Source organism: Triticum dicoccoides, chromosome 2B (genome assembly GCF_002162155.2).
Source record: "Triticum dicoccoides isolate Atlit2015 ecotype Zavitan chromosome 2B, WEW_v2.0, whole genome shotgun sequence".
In the NCBI taxonomy this organism is placed as follows: domain Eukaryota; kingdom Viridiplantae; phylum Streptophyta; class Magnoliopsida; order Poales; family Poaceae; genus Triticum; species Triticum dicoccoides.
Window position 1 is genome coordinate 451,670,104 of NC_041383.1, and position 9,246 is coordinate 451,679,349.

Below are 9,246 nucleotides of genomic sequence, written 5' to 3' on the forward strand. Positions count from 1 at the left end.
TGTTGGGGTTTATGGTCCAATCACGAAGAAGAAAACCATTGTCAGTAAAGTTTCACCTTGCAGTCGTATCTCTTGTGCTTCCAAGCAGTTCTTCGTGGGGCTGTACCGCAAGCTCGGTCATGATCTTGGCCAGGTCGCTGGTGATGAATTGCCTGAGATATTTTCCTCTTCGCCATCTGGGTGCTCTGTCCCCGTCAAGACTCTTGTCTCCACGGCACAAAAGAGTCATCCCCCTCTCGATAATGGTGAACGGTGACATTGCGGATAGAACGGTGCGTTGCAGAGAAGGATCGGGCCCTACATGTACTTTTTCATCTGCTCCCCCCAAACACGTTATTCTTCCAGATCATCCAAACTTGCATTTTAGTAAGGTTGCTCTTGATTCAATTTAGTCTTTGATTCTTCTTCTGGGTCCCCATCTAAATATCTTTCTGTGATTCGAGCCAATGAGTTAGCTCAGGCGTCTTTGGGCAAAGCCTGAGCAGCAGTTATGGCCGCTACCTAGCCTTCTTCTGATATGCCTCTAGTCGATGGGGTCCATGCTAGTAGTGGTTGGCCTACACCTGCCCCTGCCATCTGCACTTGAGGAAAAGAAGCTAAAAGTCGTGTGGCCTCTAGCAGGGCCAGTCTCCGTAAAAAACCACTCCTTCAAATGAGGGCTCTTTTCGGCAATATACGGAGTTTTAGCGCTAGGGGGCGCGCCGGAACCAATTAAGGGATATGTCTGTGATGCATGTATTGATCTTATTTGTCTCCGGGAAACTATCTAAACTTCTTTTTTTTGTAAATGAGCTGTCCGTGATCGCGGGTGCTGGTCACTTTGTGTGGAAATGGTTGCGTGCATCCGTTCACTCTCGTGGTATCCTAATTGAGCAAAGACTGATGTTTTTTATTTTGTTTCTTTTGATTGTGGGGATTTCTTTGTAGCATGGTTTTTTCTTGCACCGATCCATTATAAGTTCTGGGAAGTTGTTCTTTGTTATGGCCCGGCCGATCACTCACTGTCTCAAATTTTCTTAGATGAGCTTGCACTTAAGGTTTCTACTTCCAATCTCCTGCTTCTTATTGAGGGCAATTTTAACCTCCTTCAGGTACGTGGGAATTAGAACAATGTCAACTTCTCGAGGTCTAGGGCCTCTGCTTTTAATGATTTTACAAACAATGCGGCCCTCCATGAGCTTCATCGGGTGGGGGCCCGATTCATGTGGTCTAACCGATAGCTGGACACTGTCACGTCTATGTTCGAGCGTCTTTTCATTTGTCCGCGAATTCCAAAAAATGTTCACGAATTCAAAAAAAATCTCATGAATATAAAAGTGTTCAGGAGTTAAAAAAAAGTTCAGAAATTTCAGAAAATGTCACGAGTTCAAAAAACTGCCTGGATTTCAATAAAATGTTTACGAGTTCAAAAAAATTCTTGAATTAAAATATGTTCGCGAGTTTGAAAAATGTTTACGAATTTTATTTTAAAACTCAAGTTCAAAACGTTCACAAATTTCAGAAAATATTAATGAGTTTTAGAAAAGTAATGAGTTTCAAACAAAGTTTGCAAATTTAATTATATTCATGAATGTTCAAAATATTCATGAGTTTGAAAAATGTTCGCACATTCTTTTTAAAATACACAAATTTTGAAAATTGTTCTGGGTTTTCAAAAACGTTTATGAATTTGAAAATTGTTCATGATATACAAAAAAATCATCAACTTGAAAATTGTTCACAAATCATGAATTTATAAATGGCAAAAAGGAAAGAAAAAATAATGTGAAAAAGAGAAAAGAAAATGAAAAATGAAAGAAAGGAACAGATAGAAAAAACCTGCAGAAATAGACTAACGGGTGGCCCATTAATGTGAATGGGATACATGTTTGGTTGGTATACCCAGGCCAGCGCTAGGAATAGGAGGACAGTGGGAATTCCCAGAGTAACTAATTGAGGAGTACTCCTTCGTGAGGGGAGCACTCGACTTGGCACGCTCTTAGCCACCGCCATGTGCCACACTATGGGTGCTCCCTTCGGATTTTATTTTTTTATTTTTTGTACGCATTTTCGGATTTTAGATGATTTTTTTCAGACTTTTTTGGCTTTTTTGTTTTCCCCAAGTTTTTCTTAGGATTTGAACTTTTTTGTGTGAAAAAACGCGTTTTATTTTTTCTCTTCCATTTGAGCACAGACACTTCTCGTGGTGGCACGGATCTGCTTCCTCAAGAGGCATGGGCGTGCCTCTCGGAAAGGAAAAAATATGTTTTTTTTGTTCTATGAGAAATACGGACTTACTTCGCATGCAGGCACAGATTTGCTTTCATGAGAGGGACACGCGTGCCTCTCGGAAAGGGAAAACCACATTTTTTTTGTTCCAAGATAGGCTTGGATTTGCTTCCGCGTGCCTCTCGGGAAGGAAAAAACATGGAGTTTTTTTCGTTCCGCGAGAGGCACGGATTTACTTTTTGTGGAGGCACGGACTTGTTTCCGTGAGTGGCATGGGCGTGCCTCTCAGAAAAGAAAAATAACCTTTTCCTTTTTTTTGTTTCGCGAGAGGCACGGATTTACTTCTTGTGAAGGCGCAAATTTACTTCTGCGAGAGGAATGATTGTGCCTGTCGGAAAGGGGACAAAAACGCATGCCTCATCGGAAAGGGAATCAAATGTGCTCCCGATTCAGTTTTTTTCATTCGGTTTTCTCCGTGAAGAAAAAAGGTCTGTCGAAACCTGTCAACATGGGATCTAATTTGGAGATCTCAACGCGGGGGACCCAACGGCGAAAACAGTTTAAGAGATAAAACGTTTTGAATAAACAAATCTGTGAATAAAAAAGGAAAACTCTCATGGAGCGACATGTGGCGTGCTGCCCTGATAAGTGTCGCGCATGCAGCGTAGAGCTTCACTTATCACAACCTGAGAAGGTGGGAGTGTTCTTCAAGGCTGGGCCAATTTGCTTGATTTCAAATATTTGTTCATGCTTTTAGAAAACATTCAGGATTTCAAAATTTGTTTACCCTTTTCAAAACATATTCAGATTTCCAAAATTTCTTAAATAATGTAAAGAATATTTAAACAAATTAACGTTTACAATTGTGTTCCTGCTTTTGAAAAAATGTTCACAATTTTCCAAAAAGTTTGAATTACTGGATTTTTGGGTGTAATTATAAAATTATTTTGGCATTTTATATTTTGTTTATATATTTTCAACAATTATTCAGGTTCACACAAATGTGTTCAAAAAATTGAAAAATCTATACGCTATAGTAATAGAATGCTATAGTTAATATCCCACTAGTGTGAATTTTCAAAAATCATTCGCGATGTCATTTCTCACCAGTAGCCATAAAATATAGTGGCTGGTAGCAAGTGTAGATAATTGTGACATCGTGGGTTCGATCCCTCGTAAACGCTTGCTTTTTGTTATGTTGTGATCCAAATTCAAGTATAAAGATAAATGCTAAGTTCTTAAAGCGGGGCAAAGCCCGTCGCCGATAAACTTGAGCCGAAGTGGATCAATATTGACCTAGGGCACCTATGTTATATATAACCTTTATAAGCCACTGCACGGGATAAATTGATCAGTTGTAAATCTTCGGCGTTTGTAACCTCTTCTGATATAGTGAAGATTTGCTGGATGGCTTCCATGGTTTTTTCTCTTCGTATTGGAGGGATTTTCCACGTTAAATCCTTGTGTTCATGCGTTTGATTTCGTTCTTCACCGTTTTGATTGTGTGTCATTTTTCTAACAACTTTTCATCATTTTCTGAGCTATACTAGCACATATACCCATGCGTTGGAACGGGAGAGAAAATTACCGGTTATGTGCAAGCCCAAGGTCATATAGAGAATTGGTTACAATGAAAATTCTAGATGTCCCGTCCACCGAAATGACCAATAATGCAACATCCGGATAGTGCACCTTGTGGCAGCGATGCGCACACCAAAGCTATAAAAAACGCATATCAGCCTCGCATTATGCACATATGCTGATCCTTGCAACGGTAGATAAAATTATCGGTTTTATGAAAGTACAACACCCAGTAGCAAATTCGGTGAAAAAAATGCATGTTGTGCCACCAAAACGACCACTCCGGCAACTCATTTTGTGCACCGACACGCCCACACCGGCAAGTGTGTTCAGCCAACTCGAGAAGGAATATTCAGTTTCTGGTGATCTTCACTTTACTCCAGCTCACATAATTTCTTTAATTATACACCTTTTTTCGGCCCACAGATTTTCCTTGTGGTCTTCGCCTTTGTTCCAGCCCACACAATATTTCTTTTAATTATACACTTTTTTTCAAGCCAACAAATAGTTTTTCAAGTTACTCTAGCCCACAATCCTTCTTCTTTAATTATATGCACTTTTTTCGCAGGGTGCAAAGCTTTTCTCACCTATTTTTTCTAGGGATCCCATCTAATTAGCTCACGGCAGACAACGGAGCAGAACCTATATACGTAAATTGGTGACAATTAGTTTTGTGCACCAAGGTGGGACTATTCAACATCAAATATCCATGGTTTTTGTCCTTTGATGCTTTCAGCGCGGGCTGATGGAGCTGGTCCAGCTGCTAGAACGCAGGCCGAGGCCCATGATGGGCAAGTGGCCTATGCGCTCCCTTTAAAGTACATAAACGGATACAACCTATTATTGTCTCCCTCAAAAAAAAAAAAACCTATTATTGTCATGTGTGATATGTGGCTAGATGGTTAGCAAGGTTTAAATTGCTTGTGGGCGAGGTATACAGTTCGAATCCAAACATGCCCTTTTTTTTAGAGTACTACGACGGTTTGACGTGGTGAGCGATATGTACATGCTCATTTTTTTTTTGCTGATTTACTGATTATTGGTTCACGGGAAGAAGAGTATTACAAAGGTTTGCCGCGGTGAGCGATATGTAGGAGCTCCCATGATAAGGATCGCCTATAGCAATCCTCTTATTAGCGATCGATCATAGCCATGACGGTACGTGGGCAGGCCCAGCGCACAATAACTTATAGCGCTCGCTTGGATTACTGGACAATAGGTTTTGCTTTCCTCAAAAAAGGAAAATGAGTACATGTTTTCTCACCTCCCTCACGTATGGGTTTGCCTTTTTTCACCTTTTGTTTCCCTTTTATGAATTTTTAAAATCTTAACTAATTTCAAATTTGGTTCATGAATTTGAAACAATATTCCACATTAAAATGTCACGAGTTCGATTGCTTGCAACCGCACTATTTTTTTGTGATTTTTTGTGCTATATATTGGTCCATCCAAATCGGGGCACTCCTTGAGCGGTGGCGGACTATTTGCCTTAGTGAGCGGCATATAGAAGATCCCGTAATGCCGATAGCCTATATCAATCCTCTTATTAGCAATCGCTCTGAGCTATGACACACAATAGCAGCAACGCTCGCTCAGATCACTCATGACTAGGTTTGCTTTCCTCTCAATAAAAGAAACTGTACGATATCTCACCCCCTCCCTCATGTACTGGTTTGCCTCTTTCGTTACACCTTTAGTTTTCCTTTTTTACGAATTTTTAAAATCATAACTATTTTGAAAAATTGGTTCGTCGATTTGAAACAAAGTTCCAAATTCAAAATGTTCAGAAAACTTGAAAACAACAGTTCACGAATCAAAAAAAGTTCATGCATAGTAGCGATCACGATCCCAAAGGACCGAAGTCTCTGTGCTTAAGTGTCATCCCTGGATCGGTAATGCTGACACACACAGTACTCAAGGAATTATAACATAGTTCAATCACATACTTATTACATCGAGTCCTCATAAAGAATATGATTACACAAAAATATCATGGCTGAAGGCCATCTAAACTAAATAACTGCGGAAGCTTCGAAGATAAATGAGTCCATCAACTCAAACGGCATAGCTGAGTGCAAGACAACGAACTATCACACCTTATTCGTCGTCTGAGTAGTCTGCAACATGAGATGTTGCAGCCGTGTAGATCAGCACATTGAATATGCTAATAGAGTTACACTGTAAAGCAATGAATGCAAGAACTATATCTACATGCAATATTTGGCTGGTGGAGGCTCTAAGTTTATGATTTTGCATAAAGCTAATTTTTCCCTACAACAAAGTAATAAATTTATTTAACTACTCCCAAGTTGTAACAATATTTGAGAAGGTTCCTCCAACTCAAATCCCAAATAAACAAGTATCATCATTAGACCCAAATCAATTAATTAAAGAGTGATGAGATCAACAATAATATGCAATTCCAGATACTCAAGATGTCTATAACCGAGGACACGGCTAACCATGATTAGTTTATACACTCTGCAAAGGTTGCGCACTTTTCTTCACAAGACTCGACCGCATCCATGATCGGAAGATCAGGACATAGTCTTTTTGAAGCATTAACTCTCTACTCCGGGCAGACCAGTACACCTACTTTTCCACTACATCTGCTAGTCCACCTCTTTGAGAGCTCATTCAACTTACTCAACTATGTCAAATCCCATAATGGCCTGTGGCTGCACACGGAAGTTTCTAGGCATGAAATATCATATGATCCCTTTGAGTCTGGGTGGCGAACCGAGGAAAAATCATACGGGTACTCCGGGATTTCCCTAATGGACAAACACTGTATTCTCTAGGTGCCCCAACCAATCCACCCAGATGTGTATTAAATTTGTCACCTTAATGTTATCCATGATTAATAACTCTCATAACTTCCATGTGAATCACGATCCAAACCCCGTCTACGAGCATGGCTAAGCAATAATAAAGCATAACGTATATTTCCGGGGTTATCAAAGGTATTAGGTTCCTACCTCAAGTACTACAACCAAACCACATGTTCCCAATCCTACTCATGCAAATATTTGAGGGGCAAAACTAATGCATAGTAAAAACTAGGTATAGAAGAGTATGATCAAATTGTAACTTGCCTTGCTGATGATCTCCAAACTCTAGTGATTCTTAGTAACAAGCTTCGCACTCCGGGTAATCTAGCATAGACAAACAGTAGCATACATAAACAATCACTCAAACCAAAAGAAGAGAAATCGAGAAAAGATCCAAATAAAACTCGAAACAAGAAAATGTCTAAACTAAACAGAAAACAAAACCTAACAGCATTATTTTCGTGTGGATTAGATCTTAATAGTAGGTACATGTGATTAACTATGATTTGCAAAAAGAAACAGCTCAAACGGAGAAACGAAACTCAAGATACGAACGAAACAAGATCGTTTACTAATCTGAACTAAACTCAAATTTTAAATTGTCAAAATCATGTTCAAGTAGGTTAACTGGAAAGAAGAGATTGTTACGAAGATTTAGCCACTGGTTTCATCTAATTTGGACAAATGAGCAAAAAGTTACGCTAGTTTTAAGATTAGGGGCTAAATCATGAGAAAATTATTCGCGCATAAGTCCCTGGCCGAAAATAAAACTAAAAAGAAAAATCTACCGAGTGAACGTTCGTTAACAAAACTAAACGAATGAAAACTGTTCGCTAACCGATCTAAATGAACGAACGTTCGTTAAATAAACTAACCTAATAAAAAATGATCTAACCTAATAAACCAACTAAACCGCGAAAAACCAAAAATAAAACCGAACGGTTTATACCATTTAACCAGAGAAAACCGGCGGCGGGCGGCAGCGAGATCCGGCGACAGGTGCGGGAAGGCGGTGCGGCGGCGAGGCGAGGCGGCGACGCGGCGGCGGTGCGGCCACGTGCGGCGGCAGCGGCAGCGCGCGGCCGCAGCAGGCGGCGGCTCTAACGGGCGGCGGCGAGGCGATGAAAAGAGGAGGGGGCGGGGTCCGGCCTTATAAAGGGGTCCCGGGATGGACTCCAACTTGGGGGAGGGGTCCGGCGGCGGTGGCGCGGGGAAGGCGGCGCGCGCGCATGGGCCGACTGGGCTTCGGCCGAGTGCGGTCCGGAAGTTATTTTTTTAAATATTTTCGCCGCAAACAAAAATCCTAATAAAGTATAATTAAATTCGAAAAATTCTAGAAACAATTTTCGTCGTCCAAACCTAATATTTAGTACAAGATGAACATTTTTCTGGACTAAAATGCAATTTTAAAAAAAATGCAAGTTTTCTCTAATTCAAATAAAGTAGCAAATAAAATACAAATAAAATAATAATTTGATTTTAAAATTCCTTTGCCAATATTTCTCTTCTGTTGAAGAATTCATATTATCTTCTCTCATTTATTTTTATTATTGGAAATATTTGGAGAGAAAAATATTAAAATCAAATTGATCCTTTTTTCAAATTTGAATTTAAATTCAAACATGAAAATTTGTGAAACTTCCAACTCTTTCCTTGGGCCCTTGAGTTGCTTAAGATTTCTAGGATCACAATCAAAATGCAAATAAAATATGATATGCATATGATGATCTATGTATAACATCCAAATTGAAAATTGAGATGTTACAAACCTACCCCCCTTAAGATGAATCTCGCCCTCGAGATTCGGGTTGGTCAGCAAAAAAGTTTGGGTGGTCCTTGCGAAGATCTTCTTCTCGCTCCGAGGTGACTTCCTCTTCGGTATGGTGGCTCCACTGAACCTTGCAAAACTTGATAACCTTGCTGCAAGTAACACGGTTAGAAAACTCGAGAATCTTGACCGGCTTCTCTTAATAGGTCAGATCACTATCCAACTGAATTGTTTCTAGTGGCACTGTATCTCTCGGAGGAATGTCGTCCATCTCTGCGTGGCACTTCTTCAACTGGGAAACGTGAAACACATCATGAACTCCTGACAATCCTTCGGGCAATTCCAACTTGTACACAACTTCTCCCATGCGTTCCAAAACTCTGTATGGTCCCACAAAACGTGGTGCTAGATTTCCCATGACTCCAGAACGCTTAACTCCTCGAAGTGGGGACACACGAAGATATGCTCTACCGCCGACTTCATAAGCTACCTCCTTGCGTTTAGTATCCGCATAACTCTTCTGCCTGGATTGGGCTACCTTGAGTCTGTCTCGAATCAACTTAACCTTCTCCTTAGAATCTTTAATTAAGTCTGGTCTGAACAACTGTTGATCTCCAATTTCATTCCACGAGAGTGGTGTCCCGCACCTCCTTCCGTGCAAAGCTTCGGAAGGGGCCATCTTCAAACTAGCTTAATAACTGTTGTTATAAGAGAACTCTGCATAGGGTAAATTGTCATCCCAACTAGATCCATAATCTAGCGCACAAGCTCTCAACATGTCCTCCAGAATCTGATTGACTCTCTCGGTCTGTCCATCTGTCTGTGCATGAAAGGCTGTACTAAACTCTAGCCTGGTAC